The sequence below is a fragment of the Alligator sinensis genome, unplaced genomic scaffold, assembly GCF_000455745.1.
Source record: "Alligator sinensis unplaced genomic scaffold, ASM45574v1 scaffold685_1, whole genome shotgun sequence".
Classification (NCBI taxonomy): domain Eukaryota; kingdom Metazoa; phylum Chordata; order Crocodylia; family Alligatoridae; genus Alligator; species Alligator sinensis.
The window spans coordinates 270,353-293,837 of record NW_005842336.1 but is presented as its reverse complement, the minus strand read 5'-3'; the positions used below and the strand labels follow the sequence as shown (position 1 = coordinate 293,837).

The window sequence follows — 23,485 nt, the reverse complement described above, 5'->3', positions numbered from 1 at the left end:
TTTCTTGTCCAGCAGTTAAGCCAGAGGGGGAACAGGAGTTGGGGAGAGGCAAAGGAACCAAGATGGAAGGAGTAAAGGGAAACCTGCAAGATGGAGGATGGTGTATAGGCGCAGAGGTAGAAGGCATATGCTGGGACAGGGGGCATTATGGAAGAGAAGAGAGAGTCCAAACTGAGAAGGGTAGACAAAAGTGTGGGACATGAGGTGAGGGGATTGCAGCAGAGTGGGAGAGAAACCGGGGATTGAAATGGAAAAGAGAGTCATGAAAGAGCTAAAAGAAGAAAAGAGAGAAAAGCCAGTAGTGGAGAGAAAGGGATGGGAAGAGGGAGCTAGAAAGGAAGGGAGTGCCCCGGGTTGGGGTCATTGGGACTAGGTGGAGTGGGGGACTACCCCATGACCCTCCAGCAAAACCCCTATGCAAGTGGGAACTGCTATAGGTCCAGTCCTGTCAACTGAGATAAGGATATTTAATGTGAACTGTAGGAAAAGGGGGAGGAAGATGACTTAACAAGGGAGTGACAGACAGGTAGATAGATCAGACCTATGAACCAACTTATGCCCTGAATTGTTAGAAACATTGGGCCTACCTAAGAAAAATCTTGCTTTCCAAATAGCCCCATCTAAATTTTTTCCAACTAGCAACCTCTCTCCCAAAACTGACAATACCAAATACTTTAATGAAGGTGACACTCGCTCCCCAACACACACGCATTGCCAATCATTATTTTGGTTAAAGATTTTTATGACTGTTCCCCTTTTCCTGGCATCATGTTTATTATTACAGCAAAGCAGTGCATTTTCTAATAAGACTTTTTACATATCTTTTAAAATGCCTCCTCCTCATAATCCAATGAGCCTTCCCATAAAATGCTCTTCAGTGGAAGAAAAGCAAGATTCCATGGGGAGACTTGAACTGGACTCAGATTTTTACCATTGTGTCTGTTTAATAGCATATGTTTATTAATGGCTTATGACTAGCTGAGATGCTGAAAAAATGTAAAACTATGGCCAAGATTTTCAGTTAGTGATTCTAGGGCAGGGGCGGGCAATTATTTTGGCAGGAGGGCCACTTAATGAGTTTTGATGAGTTGTTGAGGGCCGCAAGGGTAGCCCCGCCTCTTGATTGCCATCTTGGGATTGGAAGTCCCACCCTTAACCCCCGACCTTTGCCACCAGAAGTCCCTCCCCTCCCCCTGCAAGTACTCCTTTTGGGAAGGGGGGTTTGCCATCTTGGAACTGGAAAAAAACCAAATCATATACTAAAAATCAAACATTTATTATAACATATTTTAATTTTATATCAAAAAATATTTTGTCCTTATTTACATGTGTTTGTGTGGTGTATATAGAGGTGATTGCATAATAGTTCAAAATAAATTTTTACTCTTGTATATTGTGTTGGTGTGGTTGAGGGGTGGATGTGTATGTGGTGGAGGTGTGGGGGGGTGTTTGTGCAGTGTGGGTGCATGGTCAGGGTGTGGAGGAGGGTATGTGTGGGTGGGTGTGGTTGTGGAGTTTGTGTGATGGTGTGGGGGGCATGGGGGAAGGTATGTGGGTATGGTGGGGTGTGCGTATAGGAGACCCCACCACACCCACACACATGCCCCCCTCCCTCCCATGGTGCACAGCCCCTGTTGCCGGCAGCAGGCAGCAAGACCTTGGGGGCTGATGGCTCACACAGGTGGAGCTGCCCAGTGGTGTGTGGCTCTAGCCAGTTCTGGGCAGGAACTGCATGTGGTGGCAGGGAGTGGTGCAAAGCCAACTTGGCTTCATTGTGTGTGGTTCCCCACATCTCATGTGCAGCACCAGGGACCTGGCCAGAGCTGTGCACCATGGTGGGCGGGGGGTGGGGGGAGGAATCCCACATGATGGAGTGGCAGGGGGCAGGGCTTCCTGCTTCTTGCTGCTACGTGCAGCTCCCCAGACTCCACCAGGAAGCAGGGAGTGGAACTGGCCTGGATCCATCACACAGGGCTATTGCTACTTCCACTCAAGTCCCAGGAGCTGTACATGGCAGCAGGGAGCGGGGATGGCTGCTGGCTCCATCATGTGGGGCTTCCCACTGGTGGTGCAGAGGTCCTGGGAGCTACACATGAGATGAGGAGTCCTGTGCAATGGAACTGGGATGATTTGGGCTCCACTGCCCCACTGGACATGGGGCCCACACTCCGGGCTCTGCGCTTCTGCCCAGCGGCCACTCCCCACCCCACCCCCCCAAACGCCACTGCTTCCCTACCTGCTGCCTGGAGTGCTGCAGCCGGGACATGTGGAGGAGCCACTGAAGGCCAGGGAAGCTGAGCAGTTCCCCAGGCAGCTGCAGCAGCAGCAGCCCTACCTGAAAGCTGTGTGCTGGCCCGGGCTGGGGCTCTCCCACACACAAGAGTGGGATCACAGCACACTGCCCGAGTGGGGCAGTGCACAGCAGGGACAGCTGCAGGCTGGGTTGGATACGATTAATTGCCAGCCACCTGCCCACAGGCCAAATGAAGTCACCTGGTGGGCCAGATCTGGCCCACAGGCCATATTTTGCCTGCCCCTGTTCTAGGGACATCAGATTTCTTATGTCCACATTAATTATTAATATAAATAATTTGTTTGCTTGCATTGTGATAACACCAGCCTGAAACACCTTCCCACTTCCTTAGAGTTAAGCTCCTTTAGATTGGTTCAATGTGGACAACTGAAAATGGAAACAGCAAAACTTATTTACTTTAAAAATAATTGGCCTGTATTTTTATTTAATTTCTTGACTTTGAATGGTCCAAAGCTGATTTTATTCCCATACTAATGTACAGTTGTTATCACAAGTCATCCAGTAACATTTATGTTGATAATAGGATTCACTTTATAACCCCACAGTTTTCCATAAAAACAAATATCTTTGCTACTTCTGACATACTGTATGAAATGGAAAGGAGGCTCATGGGGAAATTTTCATTAGGAAAAATTATTTGAAGGCTTAATTCATTTCCCCTTTCTCATAATTGTTTTATGTCTTGAAAAAAACAAATTCAACAAGAGGGTAAGTAGACCTGTCCAAAGTCCATAGAATTTCAGTGGAAGTCTTTCCATTGACTTCAAGGCCTTTGGCTCACACCCCAAGTGAATAAAGTAATTCACATCTGTGTTTGCAGGCTTTGGGCCTAAGTCGACACAATCAGCTGGGACTCTATCACTGGAATGCTTTGCTCAGAAAGATGAGACAACATCAAAGTAAAATCTACAAGCTCAAAAGGTTCAAAGGGTTCTAGCAAGAGGCTATGCAAGAACTTTAAGGGCGCTGAGAAACATCAAGGCCCTCGCTCTAACTCATGGTGCTTTAGATGAAGTGCCATGAGTTAGAGTGCCCCCCACCCCCACAACCCAACAGAAGCTTACCTGTTGTGTCGGGGGAAGGGAGGGTGGATGAGGATCGAGCCTGTCTGCAGTGGAAGAACCACGCTCTCCCCCAGCCCCACCCCCACCCCATGCTCTTCCATCTCCAGTGCTGCTTGCAGGAAGGGAGTGGAGAGGGAGAGCGAGCTGTGGGCTGGGGTTTGTCCAGCCTGAGCTGGAAGGGAGGGTGGGAGTTCCAATCTACCCAGCTCCCCACTCCAGCTCAGGCCGGGCAAACCCCAGCCCAGAGCTCACTCCCTCTTCCCCCTCGACTTCCTGCCAGACTGCCCTGGGAATAGGGCTAGGATGATGCACCACAAATTAACTCCAGCAAACACAAGTGGAGCATCTTCATCTGATTCCTCATTTGATGAGGGTTAATTTGCTGCGTGATGGACTATTAAAAATACTCTGCAGCTGTGCATGTGTGTCATGGCATGGCTGTAGAGCACTTTCAGGGGGCCAGTCACATGACAAATGTAACTTCTGTCTGTGCCCTAAAACTTCTGGCTGCTCATTTGAGGCAGAGGTCTGCCCATCTCCAGTCCTGGTTGGTTCTTCCACTAGCCACCTTTGATGGTATGTGGGTCAAGATACACTTACAGCTGCAGAACTTTCTTTCACTGTTATTAACTCTATGGAGTGACATAGATACCAGAAGTCTTATGTGAACACTGTGTCTTGTGGTATTTTTAGACTCCCAGAATGGTGGTACATGACAGCCTATTAATGCCAGCTTTCATAAGTGGCTCTGGATTTTGAGCGCTTTAATTTCTGGGGGCCAGATTTTTAAGAGTAGTGCTTTTGTGACTCATCTGCTACTGTAGCGGTTGGTCCCCTGCTAAGAGTTCTATGCTAATCATCAGGTACAGGGAGATTCAGCGTGTACAGAGAAGTGGCACAAAGCTTATACTCTAGTTAATTCTTACTTATTATGAGGATTTAAGCAGTTTATAGGCCTCTCTGGTTCACAGGTCTCTTCCCAGGGATGAATCTAAAGCTGAAAGATAAATGAGTTTATTGCAAGTGGTGAGGGGCAAGGAACAGACCAATTTTGTGCACAAATTGTGTGGCTGATGGAACTTACAGGAAATCACCATTTCATCATCTGGCCAGCTGGAGAGTTAAAAGGTTGATTAAGAGTTGCACAGTTGTGCCATCAGTTACTAATCACATCCTGCCTTGACTGTCGAAAGATTTCATTTTCAAGTTATGAGAGTTCTGCATGCAAATCCCTTAGATTAGACCCGGCGATTGTTTATATGTCCCTTGGACATGGGTTTAAAAATTACCTACTTCATAACAACAGCAATAATAACACTAAGCTCTTACATAAAACTCTCCTTGGCTTGGAAAGTGCTTTATGAAGGAATTCAGTGGCATGATCTCCATGTTATGCACAGGGAAACTGAGGTATAAAGAGGTGTGGTGACTTGCCTGAAGTCGCACAACAGACCAGTGACACAGCTGAGGGTAGAGCCTACATCTGTTGCTTATTTTGGGTGGGGAGGGAGGGAAGGGGGCAAAAGAATACAGCTAGTTTTAAAATGTAGCTTGATAAATTCATGAATAGCTTTATATGAGATGGTTACTGGTGATGTAAGAAGACTGGTTGTGTCTCTGTCACTAGCATGGTACTTACAGTATGGCAGGAGGTGGACTATACAAGGGTGATCTTCAGATATCAGGTCATGCCAGTTTGAGGGTGTATTTGGAAAACAGTGAGAAGCTGCCTAAATGCAGGGAAGGGCCTGGTGATAGAAAGAAAGGACATGTCAAAATGCAACACAGCTTTTCTTTTTTCCGTCTAATGATGTGGAGCCACATCAACAGCCAGTGTAACTCAGAGTAGGAGAATTGATTGATAACAGCTGAGGATTTGGACGGTAACATTTTATCAGAGCTAGTAAAGTCTGCTATAATTCTTTGTGGCTCGTTTCTTCATTGTTAAAAAACTAATTGAAAATGCTAAAAGCACCCAGAGCAGTCAGAAATTACCAGAGAATGTGGGTAGTTATGGTATTAGTGGTTACCACTCATTTTAAACTAATTGCACCCTAAGGTAAAACCAAATACAGTAGCAAACTACATCCAAAAATGCTGTCCACATCTGAGGTTATAACCACTATCGTTTTCCAGTTTTAGTATTGTTTGATATTCAAGAGCTTGAAATGAAGAGTGATGGTGTTGGTTTTGGACTGGGTTCCTGCCATTAATCACAAAGTATACTGGTGAGAATCTCAGCTTTCATGGCAGGTCAAAGCCTGTTTCTCAATTACCTTCCATATGTAGCCATGCCTGCTGTTAATATGCAGCACATATTTCAAAGACTCTGCTGCTTGATCACAGCCAACCCCTGCTCCCACTGAGGCTTGTTGACTGAAGTCAGCGGGAGCAGAATCAAGTCCTAGAAAGAGAACAAGTTATACAAGTGGCTCCTTGTGAGACAGAAGTTCGTGCGAACCTGAACAACTAAGGGGGTGTTGGGAAAGTATGGCGTAGAATTCAAACCTTGAACCATACCCAAATCTGAGAGGTCATTCCACCCATGTGCATTGCTCTCATCCATGTGCATCACCAACTTTGTGTCAGCAAAATATAAGCATAAAAATGCAGTTTGGGTACTTTTTGATGGGGAGTCATAATTGTTCAATGGGTGTGTTTATGCAAAGGAAAAACAATTCTAACCATAGCTAGAGTGGATCATAGAGATACCCCAACTAGCTAGTTCAGGTGGCATAAGAGGCATTGAGCGTCACGCTCTTGCACTCAGGCCAGAGTCTGAACCACAAATCATCTTCCCTTTGGGCAGAAATTGGATCTCAAGCTCTAAGAATAAGATATTTCAGTGAGCATCTCTCTCATGGCCATATGCATGCCAGCAAGCACTGGAGTTACCCACTCAGAGAAAAGGGCAAGGTATTTTCCTGTTGACCTTAAGAGGCTTTGAAAATACTCCCATTGATAATGTTAAAGGCTGTATACATTATTGTTCAATAGAGAGGCCTTCTAGCAAGTTCCTTGGTGGGTGATGCTATGTTTACTTATGGAAACTGGGCACTCTTCGAGGCTTTTATTGGTGCCATCCTTTTTAGCATCCTTGTACATAGCAGACGTCAATGGCTCTCATTAACAAAGACTTGTAAAGGGATAAGGCAGTTGCTAAGGAAACGCCTATTGCACAGGAGCTAAACAAACAACAGCAAGTTCGGCAAGAAGCCATGCACGCTAGGGGCCGGATTCTTCCAGTTATAACCTTTTTTGTGTAAGTAGTCCCTTTGACTTCACTAGGAGATGCTTCACAGTTCACATAAAGGAATAGTTTGCAGGTTTGGGACCAAAGATACAGAAAGCTTCTTAGCACAAACTCTGAACTTTACACTTCAAGTGGAGCAGATCAAAGGCAGCATGCAGGAGAAAAAGCATACATCCACTTTTGGCTGCTGAATATAATTAGTTGTCATTTAAAAGCCATCCTGTAATCTTTGTTGTGATATACATTTTTACCAAGGGATGTTAACAGGAAACTTCCATGTGCATTACTCTCATTCTTCTTTTAATCTTCAGGAAGTTTACAGCAACTCTCAAAGATTAGGCACTTTTCAGTGCAACCGAGCGTTGTCCTTAGACTGTACCCAGGTATCGTTGCATGCTTCATACAGGCTAAAAGGCTTGCGGGAAGTTTATTTCTGGTGGTAGCTGCTGAATGAGACTGTGTTGCTGCTTTGATTTATTGACTGGTGGAGTGAATTCATTATGAGTCAGATTTCCATGAAAGCTCAGCTAATTTTCAGACCCTGAAATAAAGAAGCATTTTACAAAAGAGCACAGGGAAGCTATTTTGAGAACTTAAAGGGACTTTGAAGTTGGGTTTGGAGATTTTGCTTTGGTCCATGTTCAAGTTTGCAAGTTGCTTAGCCTAACAGATCGAACACCACCTTGGAAACTCGTATAGATTTCTAGGATGTGGGGCTGGAAGAGAGCATGAAAGGTCATCTGGTCCATCCACCTGCCCTAGAGCAGGATCAACTGACCCTAAACCCCTCCTGTCTAATTTGTTTGGAACAAACTCCAGTAATGGAGATTCCAGAACCTCCCTAAGGAATCAGTCCTTCCAGTTACAGAGCTTTCCTGATGTCTAACCTAAATCTCACTTTCTCCAGTGTAAACCCATTATTTCTGTACCCTGAGGGCATGGAAAGCAATTTATACCCCTCCTCTTTGTAGTAATCTTGGATATATTTGAAGGCTGCTACCATGTCACTCAGGCTTCTTTTCTCTTGGCTAAACAAACCAAGTTCTCTTCCAATCTTTCTTCATAAGTTGCATTTTCTAGGTCTCGTAGCTTTCTTATTGTTCTTCTCCAAATCTTCTCCAGTTGGCCCAGATCTCTCATAAAGTGAAGTTCCCCAATCTTAAAATAACTAAACAAAACAAAAATAACACCTAAGTAAAACATTGGGAACTAGTAATATGATTAGAGGCCTAGAGACCAGGTCATACGAGGAGAGGCTGAAAAAATTAGGACTGTTCAGCCTGGAGAAGAGAAGACTCAGAGGGGACTTGGTGACGGCTTATATCAGGGGTGTACATCAGGGCTTGGGGGAGCATTTATTCACCAAGGCCCCCCAAGGGAGAACAAGAAATAATGGGCACAAACTAATTGAAGATTGCTTCAGGATAGACATAAGGAAAGACTTCTTTACAAGTCGAGTACCAAGGGTTTGGAGCAGGCTCCCCTGAGAGGTGGTACAGTCATCCACCCTGGTGATCTTCAAAAAACATCTTGCTGCCCATCTTGCTGGGGTCATCTGATCCCAGCGGTCTTTCCTGCCCAAGTCCCCAGGGGCTGGACCTGATGATCTGTAAGGTCCCTTCCAGCCCCTAACAACTATGAAACTAGCATTGATAAGCAAGAACACTTTCCAGTGGGCAAGTTGTTTAAGGCTGCATACTGTGTGGCTGCTTTGGCCTGCTTCTGGATCTGAGAGAGGCAGGACAGGACCCCTTGTGACCATTCCTGTGTTTTACTGGAGTGCCCTAGTGCTTGTCCAGAGTGTCATTTAAGTTAGTAAAGCCCCAAACAGGTGTACGAATGTGATTAGAAGATTAGGGTTTGGTTTTGCTAATGTTTGAACCTGCTCAGTGGGAACGGAGGGTGCCTGCACCTCCTGGAATCAAGTGTTTACCATGGTGACATTCTGCAATAATGTAATGGCATCAAGTGGAAAGTTTGTTGGAGCTACTGATCCCTTAGCGGGAAGTGAACCCATTGCCCGTACCAGCAGAATGGTTTTTATGGGCTGGTTTTTCCTTTACGACTGTGCATATGGAGCGTTAGTGGGTTAAGAATTTCCTTATTGCATGTTAATGCCCTTTAATATGCTTTGAACCTTTTAATTTTAATTACATTAGTCTCCATTCTATTTTAAGTCCCTGCAATCTGGTTACTCTTATTCAAATCAGGTTTCCGATTCTCCACACTTAGCTGCTGTTTTTCCGCTTTGCTAGATGCTGGGCTGTTTTTACTGCAGAATTATTATTGGCGTTAACACCCTGCAGAGGACAAATATAAATGGCTCCCACAGAACCGCTATTTCCAGATGATCCAGAAAATAATTACTTTTCCCTGTAAAAATTTGGACAAAAAAAAATCATCTGTTTGATGAAAACCCCAAAATTTTCATTGAAAGCATATTTTCTCTGACCATTGGAAAAACCTTTTCCAGAGCAAAATTCTGTCTGGTTTATGCTAAAGTCAACAGCCAGACTCCTACATATTATAGATTAATAGAACCAAATTATTTTGTGGATGTTACAGATCCCCCAGAGGCTCTGAGGAAGAGTCACACCCTGATGTGCTTAACATTGTACAGATACAAAGAAGGAGATGGCCCCTTCCTGGAAGACCTTACAGTCTGAATAGACAAGACAGACAAAGAGTGAAAAGGAAAAAAAGGGGTTCTGTATAGGGGTTCATATGACATTCTGTATAGGGACTTATTCTGGCCCCAGTACCATTCAATATTTTCATTAATTGACTGTAAATGTGTATATGATACCAAGCTGGAAAGAGTTGCAAGCACTTTGGAGGGTAGGATCAGAATTCAAAATGCCCATGACAGCTTGGATAAAGAGCCTGAAGGAAACAAGGTACAATTCAATAAGGATAAGTGCAAAGCATTACACTTACATAGGAATAATCCATTTTACAAATGTAAAAGTGGGAACGACATTCTAGCTAGCTGTTCTGCAGAAAAAGATCTGGCACAGTGGATCACAAAATGACCAATACTTGGTTTACAGCAAAGTACCACCCTGGAATATATAAACTCTCATGAAGTAATAAGGATTCATACCCCTGGCAAGACATGGAGATTTTGCCTATCCTGAATGGCAAATGTTATTGCTAACCTCACTGCCGCTATGTGTAATGGCCAAGTAAGCCTTCATTGTCCTTAGCTGTGATGTTGACACTTGATTTGGACCCAGCACCTATACCTTTGTTCTGGGTGATCACAACCCTCAGACCAACCACAACACCTGCCAGTTGATAATAGCCAGATTTATTGAAGCAAAGTGATAACAGAAAAGCATCAATATAAACAATCAAACAATTATATATCTACCAGTCCTAGGGCTGTCATCACAGTCAAAGTACATCTGGTCAGGATGCAGGCTCCACTCTGAGGCTCTCTCTCTTAGGTGTCAGCAGTCTGGAGGTGGGATGCCGAGGCCCACAGCCCCCCTCCAGTGGGGTGCATGAGATGGACTACTGGCATGCCCTTTGTCCATGGCGGCCTCAGGGACCCTTCCCAGGGGACAGGGATGGGAATCCCTCTCAAGGAAGAGAAGGAGGGACAGGGAGGGACGGACAAAGGGAGGGACCGGGAAGGATGCTTCGTTAATCTCCACTCTCTGCTTTTGTAATCTCCTTCCCCCTTGATGACTCTTCATCCATGGCTATCTCTGGTTGGTTGTCTCTCTGTGGTCACACGTCCACGTAGCCTTCTGGGCCTTCTCCTAATTTGGTCTGTCCCCCCAAAACCAGGACTTGGGCCCCCCTGCTCTCTGAGGCCTTGTTGCTGGTGTGACTTATGTTATGGGACAGCATGGAACATACTTCTTTGGTTCCCAGCCTGTTTCCTAGGCTGTGTCCTTGTTGGTCTTGTTGTGCTAGACAGCCTGTGTACTTCCAGGGCCATGAGAAGCTGTGTGTGTGTCTCCCAAGCTCTTTAGAAATCCATTTAACCCCTGCTGCCCATTGTGACCCCTTATAATGCATATATCTATACCTATAAGCCAATTCCCAAAAAACAGGCCTTTAAATACCATTTCTAAGCCAACATGTGGGTCCTGTGTTGAATTTGGGGAACTATAAGTTTTTGTCATTCAATTTTTACCACTGCTATATCAAATCACAGTAAAAATGAGGAAATTCACTTCTGTGTCAAGGACCAACACAAGGCCTCTGGATTACTCCAATCCCACTTAACTTCTTGTTGTCTCTAAATTTTACTCAGTGTCAGAATTTTGCTAGCGATGCCACTAGTGCCATGGGATGGTACCTCTATGTACTAAGATTATTAAGGAGAAATAAACTAACCTAATCTACAGAAATGTAGGGACAGATGTTTGGCTGAGTTATAAAGAACATGGGCTCAGAGTTGGCAATTTTTCTTTGTTGGAATAGTAACTATTCTATTTAAAAGTGTCACAGTCACCATAGAAACAGCCCTTTTTTGTACAAACACATTGTTAAGGTGACTCAAATAGTGTCATATGTAAACAGGTAAGGAGAGACCACACACAATCATTCTTACCTGCTACACACAACAAGGGCTTTGGATGTTCTCACAGGAAATGTTCTCAAGCATATGCTTAACAGATTAAGTTTTAGACATTATGTCCCACCTCCACTTACTCTGTTGTATACCAGATCTCCAAAATTAAAGACCTCTTCTATGCAAACCTGTCTTTAGAGACTTATGTTTCTGCTGCACTCTGACAGCCTTACTTGTGCTCCTGCAGAAAACCATCTATCCTTATCCGTATTAGTTTCCTGATAAAAGCTTGTAGGCATCTAAAAGACACCATTGATACATAGCTGCTTCAGTGAGTCGATTTTTCAGTGTTACTCGTTAGCTGTTTGAACATATTATATTCTAAATATTTTTAAAATTGAATAAATGCCAAGTTGTGAAAGGTGCTGGAATTAAAATCCCCTAGTTCTGCTCATTTTAGATCGTTTAAACTGAGTGTTACCGGATAATTAGCTACAAGATACAGAATTTTCTTTTTTTCAGTAGGGTCTGCCATATAGATTCCTTTGTAGGCTTGGGGCCTCAGGATTGCATTGACTGATGTTTCATTTTATTGGAAGAACTCAGGAAAGTTAAAATTACTAATAAAAGAAAATCGCTATTTAAACTAGACATGTGTTTTCTGCCCCCACACCCCTGCCGCAAGAAAATTCCAAGCAAGTTAAAAGGGGATAAGATCCTTAGTAAGGTCCAGGGGAGAAAAAAATGTACTCAAAGCACTCAGACTTGCATATCTTTCAAGCAATGCCTTGTTTTATAAGCCATGTCTATACTGTTTGACTGACAAAATCAAGTGCTTATTTCAGCCACAGTTATAAGAAGACATTTACCCTAAACCAGAGAATATATCAAGAAATGGGCATCACAGTGGTCTTTGAGATGCAAAATATATCTGAAATCCACACTCTAAATACACCCAAGTAGATAGCTAATATATGCTTGAAGATATATAACAAATGGCATATCATGGCGTTTCTTTGTAAGTAGCATTCACCCATATCATCCATCTGATTGTATTAAGTCATAATATGCATCAATGAGAAATGGGAGCACCATAATTCAAGGCAGTTATTGTTTGAGTTTACAACATGAATTGCTCAGTCTGGATAAATTGCCTTCTTCAGTGGCACAATTTGCAAGTTGACTCAGTGGCTTTCTCATCCTTCAAAACAGCATATTAGGTGTTTAAAAATCAAGTATTTTTTTTATAACATAACAGATGGATAGGATCTGTAAGACACAGAACATTTTCAGGATCAAAATCTAGGCTTTGCACTACTTCTTCCACAAGAGCTAAGAACAGACCATAGGATATCACTCTCAGCTCCCATTTTCTAGCTACTAGAACATGCTCCTTTCCTAGACTGGGCTTATAACTCAGAAACCGTGGTTACTAGTTCTCTGATTTCACTACTAGAAGCCCCTCCAATTTTTGTATTGTAAAATGGTCTAATTAACTGGGGATGGATTGAACATTTTATTTCTACCATCTTTATGTTTTGAAAAAAAAATGTTTTTAATGCACTTGTCATTCCCTTGGGGCGGGGGTCTAACCAACATAATAAACAAGGATGGGAGCAAGGAAAATGTGTATACACTCTAGTGATGGCCTACATATTTATATGAGGGGAGTTTAAAATAAGTCTGATTTCAGTCCCACGTATTCCAAGATGATCCTTCAGGAGATGCCTTGTCAGGAGTAGTAATGCTCTATAACTGTATCATTTTTAAAAGATATGGATGAACTCCCTGCATGGGAACAAATGCAAACCTTTAAGCGGGTTCACTCCATAGAAAGAAGACTGCTTTCCAGGTTAGGATAGACCATCTTTTCCCTTCTAATGAGTCCAAATGAGCTGTACTCTGCTACACTTGTGCTTGAAAAGAAGACTTGTAAAGGTTAGTTGGGAGCTGACCCTGGAAGAGAGGTGGCTAGTAGTTGGCATGAGAAGCCTGGCTGGAACTAGGGGGTAATGGAAGACTTATTTTAAACTAATGTGTTAATGAGAACCTGCTGATAGGCATCAGTGCAAGCAAGAAAGCAAGGAAGGTGGAGCTGGAGGGTGTGGCTTGCATGTGTGTGGCTGGGTTTCTCTTTTTTTTGGTTTGTGTTTAAGCTGAATTTTGAGCTTCCAGATTCAGCTGCACTGGGAGGATCTGAAGCCCCCACAGTGGCTTGGCTGAGAGGGCAGGCCATAACCAAAGTGCTCCAGAAACCCTTAGGGAACTGCTGTAAAGAGTGTGTAGAGATGGTATCTCTGTCGAAGGACCCCAATAGCTTGTCATAATTTGCAGTTGGCTCCTACAACCTTCTGGTACATATTGGCATGTACCTCTGTTAAGGGCAAGGGTAGTATGTCAGTTCATTTCAGCCGAGGATGTTATTTTGCCAAATAGCATTGAGCTGTGAAATAGGCAGGCTGGAATAGAGGATAAAAGGAAAAACCTCAGTAAAAGAGGGCATGGAAGGAATAACAATATCTGGTCTTAATTATGGCACACAAATAATGTCATTGCTTATGAGAGAGTCAATGGAGCTGTGCCTTTTACACCAGTTAAAGATATGTCCCATCCTGTGAAAAATAGGTGCTAGTTTATCAAGACTTTCTAAAAGCCATTAGCCAACTATGCCTCAAGTTAGCCCACTGCTGCAGAGTGACCTTTATTGCAGGAGCATATTTTACATATTAAAAAGAGCTGGATGTGGGGCAGAGGAGTTCATCCCTCCTGCCAGGAAGCTGAGATCCAGCCAATTCATAGGAACTCTTGTATGTGCATGTGTTGCCAAAAAGATTAGGAATGACAATCATTGTCAAGAATTAGAGCCAGGGTGGACTGTAACTGCCTGCAATAACAAAAAGACAGCCATTCCAGCATTGCTGGAAATAATTCTTCAAGGTTCACAAAGCCTGAGGGTTCTCAAACTTTTTCAAAGGGGTGATGATGTTTCAATATAGAGATGGTCTTACAAGAACAGAATCCTACTCTCCCTATCCCCACTTCCATTGAAAGTCATGTGAACTATGGTAATTGCTTCTATAGGGAATGGGATGATAATGGGAGGACATGGAAGTATGCTTAGCTGTCTCAAAGCAATAAAACAGCTGGAAAAAGGTGTAGAAGCTGGCCTCATGGGTCTGTCAGGGAAATTAGCTCCACTGATTTCAAAGACAGCTGAATTTGAATTCTGTGCAAATAATCCACAACTTCCAAGCCCTTCTATCATCTTCATATGACAACCAGTATCCTAATACCTGACAATCTTGCCATCTTTAAGATGCTGGTCCTTGCAATACTGCTGGAACGTAGGGGAGTGCTGCTATGTCCATTGTACAGATGGAGCGTTGAGGTTCAGTGTAGTTATGTATTTGTTTATTTACTGGGCATATCTTTGACCAGACTTGCTTTGTCATGTTCAAATAGTAAGGCTCAGTCTTTCTCCCACTGTTGACTTCAGTGGCAATAGGAAGGGACATTTCACAAGAAATTACTTTTCACTTTATCTGGGCAATTTGAGCTGGTTCTTTGTCTCCGATAAGGAACTTTGCCTGCAAGTCATAGGGCTGATTGGAGAAGCTGCAGTGCAGTCTCAGGTCTGCAAGCCAAAGTAAAGAAAGTGTTGAGTTATAAAGCTGAACTAGACCCTGGGGCGGAAGAGCCCTGCTGGAAATTGAAAAAAGAAGCACTATTATAGTGTCTTTTGGGCAGTGGAGGGAGCAAGGTGCCAGGCATTGGGTATCATGGTTATTGGTAAAACAAAAAATCTAGGCAGATACATGGATCCAGTGTAACTACTAGAAGGGGCATGTATGTTAATAGATGTTAAAGGGGGAGGTGGGGAAGGAATGTGAAACACCAGCTTCTGTATGAATCTGACTCACTTTCCCTTCACATTTTTCCCCTATGAATTCCATCTCTGTCTACTCCTTCCTGTGTGGGTAATAGCTGAGCTTTGTGTTATGCTTAAGAGTTCAGAAATCTTTGTCCTTGTCTAAACTTTGCACTAAAGGCCTTGTTTATGAGCTGTCTGGAGAGGATCTGTGAATCAATGGAGCATTGTTCAATAAATAATAAAAGCCAGACACATCCAGTTCTCATTTTTTTATATGAGGCTCTTCCCATAAGCAGAAATGCATAAAAAATCCTGAAGTGTAGAAACATAGATGCACTTCTTCTTAAAGTATAAGTCTCTCATCAAATTAATTATTGCCTTCATGTTCTGTCACTTAAAGCAGTATGGATAAAACACAAAGCTGTCTATTAACTTAGGACCCTGTTTTTAAAAAATCTCTTACCTGATCCAAGGAAATGTACTGGATTCCCTTCTCCCCCTGTCATTTATAAGTGGCAGGTTGGTTAATGTTTAATAATTAAAGAGCTAAAATATGTGATTCCTATCTATTTCGTTTTGGCCAGCATTCTTTGAGAGGGTAGTACATGTGCTCTTTCATATTACTAAGTTTAATAACAGGAACTGCTATGATACATCAGAACTGAGGCCCATCTAATAGAGTTTCTCAGTCTGATAATGGCCAGTATCAACTGTTTCAGAGAAAGAAGAAAGAATCCTATAGTAGACATGTTTTATAATAAAACAGCCCTCAGGCAAGCTTTTCCTTCAGCTAAACTAAGGGACAGTGACTGTAACTTTGTCCTCTGGATACTGCCACACAAAAAGGGGCTGAATCCATGAGTGGCATCTTCTGGTTGCTACACATAATACTTAGTGTCTACTTTATTCCATAAAGTTTATTTTTTTTCCATTTGTTTCCAATCTGTGGCTCAAATGCAAATATCTTTCCATGTGCTGAACAGCATGTGAATTCACACTGAAGTCAGATACCATTTGGTAAGAGGATAAAAATGTGGACCTACTGTAACTGTGGGAAGAGTAAGCCAAAACCTTCATGCAAGTTCTCTTTTGATTTGGGCAGAGGGGGCAGGCAGAGAAAGAAAATGAAAGGAGGATAGAGTTTATTTTCCTATTAAGTGTTTGCTTTGCAGTGAAAAGCAGGATGAAAATTGAAAAGTAACCTCTTTCCCACCACCACTACTTACATTTACATTTTGCCATTTTTTGACAGCACTGATAATGGAGGATCAAATATGTAATTTAGTTCTGATACATAACGAATAGACCCTCCATTTGGTCGGGGTTACATAGTGACCAAGGCAGCAATCTGTTCTTCTTTAGATGTTGCATAAAGGAAAGTCCCACATATTTGTGCTGAAAGTTGGGAAAATTTCAGATGGCCCTCTGACAGCTTGTGCTGCTCTACTGCCATTGCCACCAAATACAGCAGGTATTTTAGCAAGCTTGCACTGGGAATTCCATATCTTCAGAACAATTTTGCATTTGGGGGGTTGGGAAGAGGAGTCTCAAGTCAAAATCTTTGGGAAACCACAAAAAGAAGAACTGTGGCTAGTATTTATCTTCTTAACTCAGGCTGGGTAAGCTGTAATGTGAAGTCCTGCTGGATATGACAGATGACGTGGAACAGGCTGAAGTACTCAATGCCTGTTTTAGCTCAGTCTTCACAGACTACTGCACTTGGTAGCATGGTTTGGGGAGAAGGTAAGCAGCCAACAGTGGTGAAAGAACAGATTAGGGACTATTTAGAAAAGCTGGACATGTACAAGTCCATGGGGCCAGACTCGATGCACCTGAGGGTGCAGAGGGAGTTGGCTGATGTGATTGCAGAGCTGCTGGCCATCATCTTTGAAAGCTTGCGTTGACCAGTGGAGGTCCCAGACCATTGGAAAAGGCAAATATAGTTCCCATCTTTAAGAAAAGGAAGAAGGGGGATACAGGGAACTACAGACCAGTCAGTCTCCCCTCAGTCCCTGGAAAAATCATGGAACAAATCCTCAAAGAATCCATTTCTAAGCACTTGGAGGAGGAGAAGGTGATTAGGAACAGTCTGCATGGATTCACCAAGGGCAAGTCATTCCTGACCAACCTGATTGCCTTCTATGATGAGATGACTGGCTCTGTGAATGTGAGGAAAGCAGTGGATGTGATCTACCTTGACTTTACCAAGGCTTTTGATATGGTCTCCCACAACATCCTTGTAAGCAAGTTAAGGAAGTATGGTTTGAATGAATGAACTGTAAAGTGGATACAAAACTGGATGGATCATCACACTCAAAGGGTAGTAGTCAATGACTTGACATCTAGTTGGCAGCTGGTATCAAGCGGAGTGCCCCAGGGGTTGGTCCTGAGGCCAGTTTTGTTCAATCTCTTCATCAAAGACCTAGATGATGGGATAGAGTGCATCCTCAGCAAGCTTGCAGATGAAACCAAGCTGGGGACAGTAGTAGATATGCTGGAAGGTAGGACTAGGATTCAGACATACTTCAACAAATTGGAGGATTGAACCAAAAGAAATCTCATGATGTTCGATGAGGACAAGGGCAAAGTCCTGTACTTAGGATGGAACAATCCCAAGCACTGTACAGGCTGGGGGCCAACTGCAGAAAAGGACCTGGGGGTGACAGCGGACAATAAGCTGAATATGAGCTGACAGTGTGCCCTTGTTGCCAAGAAGGCTAGTGGCATACTGGGCTGCGTTAGGAAGAGCATTGTCAGGAGATTGAGGGAAGTAATTATTCCCCTCTATTCAGCACTGGTGAGGCCACATATGGAGTCCTGTGTCTAGTTTTGGGACCTCCACTACAGAAAAGATGTAGACAAATTGGAGATAGTCCAGCGGAGAGCAACAAAAATGATTAGGGGGCTGCGGCACATGACTGATGAGGAGAGGCTGAAGGAACTGGGCTTATTTAGTCTGCAGGAGAGAAGACTGAGGGGGAATTTAATAGCAGCCTTCAGCTACCTGAAGGGTGGCTCCAAAGGGGATGGAGCTGGATGGTTCTCAGTGATGGCAGAACAAGGAACAATGTCTCAAGTTACAGCAAGGGAAGATTAGGTTAGATATTAGGAAAAATGTTCTCACTAGTGTCACAACCCAAAGTTGTGGTTTTTTGTTTTTGTGTGCTTCGGCACCGCTAAATTATGTTCCTGCCAAATTGCAGCTTCTTTACACGGTGGAGTTTTCTTTTGCAATAGGAGAACCCGCGTGCAAAAGAGTATTTCCCGACATTTGTAGCCTTCTTTGCATGGTGCATTTCTTTTGCATCATAGTGATGCACGGTGCAAAGGAGTTCCCGCCATTTGTATTTAGATTCGCGCCACATTATTGGCCGACCTTAATATAGGCACACGTGGCGGCTAGCGATTGGCTTGCTAGCCGTATAAAGAGCTTGGGTGGCTTCCGCCCAAGTTGGAGAGAGAGAGAGAGGGAGAGAAAGCAATTGGAGTTCGAGAGGGAGAGCGTGAAGATCTCTAAACGCTGCTAATCCCTTCGAACCCAGCTTTTTTCCTCTCCTTAAGAGGGCAATAGAGGGCCGATTTACCGAACCCACGGAGTCTTAACAACTCTGGGGGACCTATTTACCAAACCCGCGGAGCTTCAACCACTCCGGGGGCCTCTAGCCTCTCCCCGTCGCCAAGCGCAATCCTAAGACGTATCCCTTTCCTTTGAAACTACCGAACCCGCGGAGCTTCAACCACTCCAGGGCCAATTACCGAGCCGAACCTGCGGAGCTTCAACAACTCTGGGGTCAGTTATCGGAGTCCTCTAGCGAGGATTTAAGCGGAGCTGAGCCTGGAAAACTGTCCAGCCTATACCACGACCATCTTTGGTGTAAGTAAACAATCTTTTAATCAACCATTACGCGTCCGTAACTAATTCTAGCTCGCCACCGGTCTTCTTCGACCCTGCGTGCCCAGGGTGCTGGCCACAGCCTGCATGCACAAAGACGGGTTCGCATACCACTCCTAGCCCGCACATGGCCGCATGGATGGGATCGGGAGGTGGCCCGCACAACTAGGAGGGCAGTAAAACACTGGAACAGGTTACCCAGACAGTTGTAGAATCTCCGTCCTTGGAGGATTTTAAGACCCAGCTAGACAAAGCCTTGGCTGGGATGATCTAGTTGGGATGATCCTGATTTGAGGGGGTTGCACTAGATGACCTCCTGAGGTCCCTTCCAACCCTAATTTTCTATGATTCTATGCTTACCTTTTTGCATTTGGTAGTTACTCCAGCCTACTCCAATACCTCTTAATGAGGAGATGCTTCTTAGCTGGTATCTCATGCTGTGCTAATTGTTATGTGAAACTTATGCACTGAAATCTGAAGCAAAGGAATATTGCCCTGTTTTCTGCCATATTAAACTGTCAAGTTCTGGCCATTATATCAAATGATATGATATGATATGATATGATATGATATGAAATGATATGTGCTAGGCATGGAGGTTCAGAGGAGGCTGCGTCCAAATTCTGGGCTAAATCTTGTAAGATCTATAATATGACAGAGCAGAACAGAGCAGTTCTACTGGTAAGAATGAAAGTGATAGTGCATGTATGAAGTAGTAAGTACTTTACAAAACTTCCCAGCTCTTTTAATTTATATCTGTATCTGGAGATCTCCACATGGAAAGCATGATACAGATGCAAAGATATAAAGGCACAGTATCTGTACTAAACTAAAGGAAACCAGGTTTAAACAGATTAACCAAGTGATGAAAAAAAGGAGTTTCCCTGTGGAATGTTTTCTCAGGTGTAAGAAAAGGGATGGCTGTTTTACAGGAAAGGCTACAAAGAAGGGAAAGCCCCTATATGTGCCCTTGGCTGAGTTTGGTTTGGCAGACAAGCAGTGACTCAGAGTGACAGAGGGAAATGCTTTTCATTAAAGACTCTTGAATGGTTGGGATTCTTTGTCTAGGAATTCCTTGAGCCAACTCATGCTATTGAAATCAATGAACTAGAAACACTGGAGAAGAGCAAACAACTTAGTGAATATTCAATATTCAAAAACTTCAAAATCTGTGCTTTGGTTAAAGATGCTTCTGTGTCTGTTCCTGCGTGGATGCATTTGCAAACAATGAAAATGTTCAACAGAATCAAATCAAATGATCTTTCAGTTAAAGAACTGGCCCAGGATTTAGACAGGAAATCTGTGGAACAACTAGGAACCACAAGACCAGTCACTTAATTTCTCTGTGCCTTAGATCACTTCCCATTAAACCTTTTGGTAAAATGGTGATAGTAATTTTTGTCTTTTTAGTGTGTAGTATCTTCTGAAAGAGACTGTCTTCCTATCTTTGCGGTGCTTAGCACGTTGAAGCACTGAATTCATTTGATGCTATTAGATATTATCCAAGAACAAGAAATAAGTAATAATACAAAATCATGCTCCTTATGAACACACATACAGTTCTATATATGGGACTGGGGTGTGAAGGTTAGAAGAGATCTGGACTTTCGATGACCCAAGTGGTTTCATCCCATCCCACATTCCTTTGGGAACTAGAAAAAGACCTGAGGCATTCCACCTTTGGATGTACAGTTTGAATTTTATGGATTTGATTTGGTCCATTTTAAAGTCTGGGGGCTGTCTGATCTAATCCATAGAGTGCTATGGAAGATCACATGAAAAATGTGTGCATGTCAGGGCTGGAGGAAAATTAGAGAAGTCATCTATTCCATCCCTGTGCCCAAAGCTGGGATCACCTATACAGAGGGCATTCATGGCAATATTTTTTTAACTTTCTGTGGTGTAAATGGCAGTGTCCCTTGACAGTCTAAGTCCCCCATTACCAACAAGTCCTGTCCTTTGGATGATTTCTTTAGGGTGCACACTTCTTGTTTTGATAAATTATCACCTGGCCCTAGTGGTCTGGACACCATCATTATATCACACTTGTTCTCTTTTACTTTTTTCCTTTTTCTCTTCTGTAGCATTCTGGACCTTGCATGAGTTTACCTGTGGAATATTATGTCCTTGATGCAAGGGAACATCTCATCCTCCACCTGTGCCTGTCCTTCCTAAATAAGCTATACTCTATATCATACAAATTATATATACAAATTACCATTTCAACTCCCAATCTCTTATCCTAATGCAGTCAATGTTTCAACAACTTTCTGAGACCTTCACTCCTCCCTTTCATTCCCCATTCTTGTATGAACAGCCAGGAATCTAAGATGTTGAGCAGACTGACTCACTTCTTTCCTTGTCCGTTGGGAACTTTGAGTGTGACTCTGACCAATGCCTCTGGGCAACCTACCCATGGTCTGTCTTAGCTGTTTAAATGGCAAGTTCGTGTGGGCACGCCATGAATATGTGATTACTTATAGGATGGAGCCATGGTCTTGGTTGAGCTTATTTTTTGTATTTAATTCATACTAATTAATACAAGTAACTCATAATGCAGACTTGGTCTTTGAATTTTAGTTTCCGACCACCTGTAAAATTTGACTTTCAGTGCTGAGAGTTTGGGCCGGCTGGAAAGGAGCTAAGGTAAGGTGTGGTGAAGAATACCTAGCAAAGGATCCAGCCCTTAGGAGACTGAATATTATGATAATCCTAACCTATGCGAGCCCTTTTTCCTCTGCGCAGCTTGTATCTTCCTGTAGCTGCAAAAATCAAACTGACTAATTGAATATTCAGGCCTTAACGTTATTAACCAGCCACTGTATATTAACTGTGTTACAAGAATAAGAGCGGCAGCAGCAGCAAGCTCTTGGATGCATGCCATCACTTTATTACTTATTAACTTATTTTTATATAGCCCTTGGCATGGCAAGGAGTCCTACTTTAATTATAAACAGGAACGAAGAAGCCACAGGAGGAAATCATACAGTACTGTAGCCGGATAGCTGGTGCTGCACTGATTACACAGGGGTTCTTATCAAAGCTGACACAGAGCTAGGGCTGTGCAGATACTGTGCTGGAAGCCACAGGCAGTGCAATCAATGCGTGGGAGAGAGCCTCAAAACGGACGTAAATGCAGTGTAATTCTGCTGAATTGAATTCTCCATGGAGAATTCTTTCTCTCCCTCTCCCCGCGTTGAGGAAATGGGGGAAGGGAGGTGGGGGCTGTGAAGACAAGTCCCAGGAGACTAAGAAATAAGATAAATGCATAACCTTTTCACTTTTTCTCTCAATATGTCAGAGAAGCGGGAAGGAGGGAACCTCACTGTGTCACAGAATGAACTATGGTTAAGGAGATTTGTTTGTAAAACCATGAGAACTCTTGACTCCAGTTTAAGACTCTCCCAGGACACTAGCTACTGTTTTTTCATGTTGCCCATGTCTCCTTTAAATGCACTGGAAGAACCCACAGCCCTGCCTTGTCTGTTTTTTGTAGATTATGCTAGGACTTTGGCTTTGCAATGCTGTCACCTGAGTCTCAGAAAACAGCTTCAGGTGTTTTTTTCAGGGCACAGACAGATGTAACAGTCCTGTCAATTCTGAGGGATGCAAATTGTAAACTGTTCCAATGTCACTTGCTTTTGTAGTAGTACAAATATAGCAAAACCATGACAGTTGCATTCAGGGTTAAAGTTTAAAGCGGTCATGCTAACCTGTGCATCTACAAGAGTATGCTGATGTAACTGTTGCATCCTAACAGCTGACACTTCCTGAGTGAGTGATCACTTTTTAAATCAGTTTAAACATATGTCTGTCTATAACTTGAGTGCCTTCCAGCTGTGAATTGTCACGGAACCCAGATGTATTGACCCAAGATGAATCATATGCACTGAACCTGGAGGAAGTCTGCATAGACCCCATGACTAGAAATAAGTCTGTTTGAAGTAGCTTTTGTACTCCAAATGCAACTACGCTGTGTCATGCCTGAAGTGTCTGAAATCTTGGTGGTTCATATAATAGGTTCATATGGTATCACTATCCTGCACTGTCTGCAGGATCAGGATCAGGGTTGAATACATTTAATGACATTTGGCAGCAGACACCTGTGACAGCTCAGAACATCCCTGACCTTATGCAAGTTCTGTACTGGTGCAGGGGACCAAACTGGTGGAGCAGCTTGCAGGATTAATACCTCTTGTGTATGAATCTGAACTTTCCTGGGTCCATTCTCTCATCTCCCTATTCCTTATGCAAAGCCCATGGAAGTCAATAGCAAGAGGCCCTAAATAACTGTTCAAGAGTTGCAAACTTCCCCCAGATCCTTTTTCATCCAGTAAGCCAAAGCTACCATCTGTGCCATTTGGAGTCCAGTATTGTGGAGCAGCAAAAATTCAAGTTCACCATCAACAAAGGGATAGAAAGCTAGACCTCATTACTGTACCCAAAGGGGATCCAAACCAGGTTCTTTTGGATGAGCTTCCTTGTCTGTGCTTGCTGTGAGTGTTCCTTTTGTTAAAACAAAGTAAATAATTTGATAGCCATTTTTGGTGATAACGCAGAACC

At 43.3% G+C, this 23,485-nt stretch overlaps 1 protein-coding gene and 1 long non-coding RNA gene across 6 annotated transcripts in view; one reads left to right on the top strand and one right to left on the bottom strand.

The window, feature by feature from the left end:
• The window catches only part of LOC112551103, a 148,053-nt gene that overhangs the window by 33,062 nt on the left and 91,506 nt on the right, over positions 1–23,485 (bottom strand). For 4 of the 5 annotated variants that reach the window (XR_003095265.1, XR_003095263.1, XR_003095261.1 and 1 more), the window contains 2 exons: positions 5,018–5,126; positions 4,305–4,375 (listed from right to left, as the gene is read on the bottom strand). This is a non-coding gene — a long non-coding RNA (uncharacterized LOC112551103). Of the gene's footprint in view, positions 1–4,304; positions 4,376–5,017; positions 5,127–5,654; positions 5,783–23,485 lie in introns of all 5 variants that reach the window. The other variant, XR_003095264.1, reaches the window with a different exon arrangement.
• The window catches only part of STC1 (stanniocalcin 1), a 77,594-nt gene that overhangs the window by 5,443 nt on the left and 48,666 nt on the right, over positions 1–23,485 (top strand). The gene's annotated exons all lie outside the window — the stretch shown is intronic.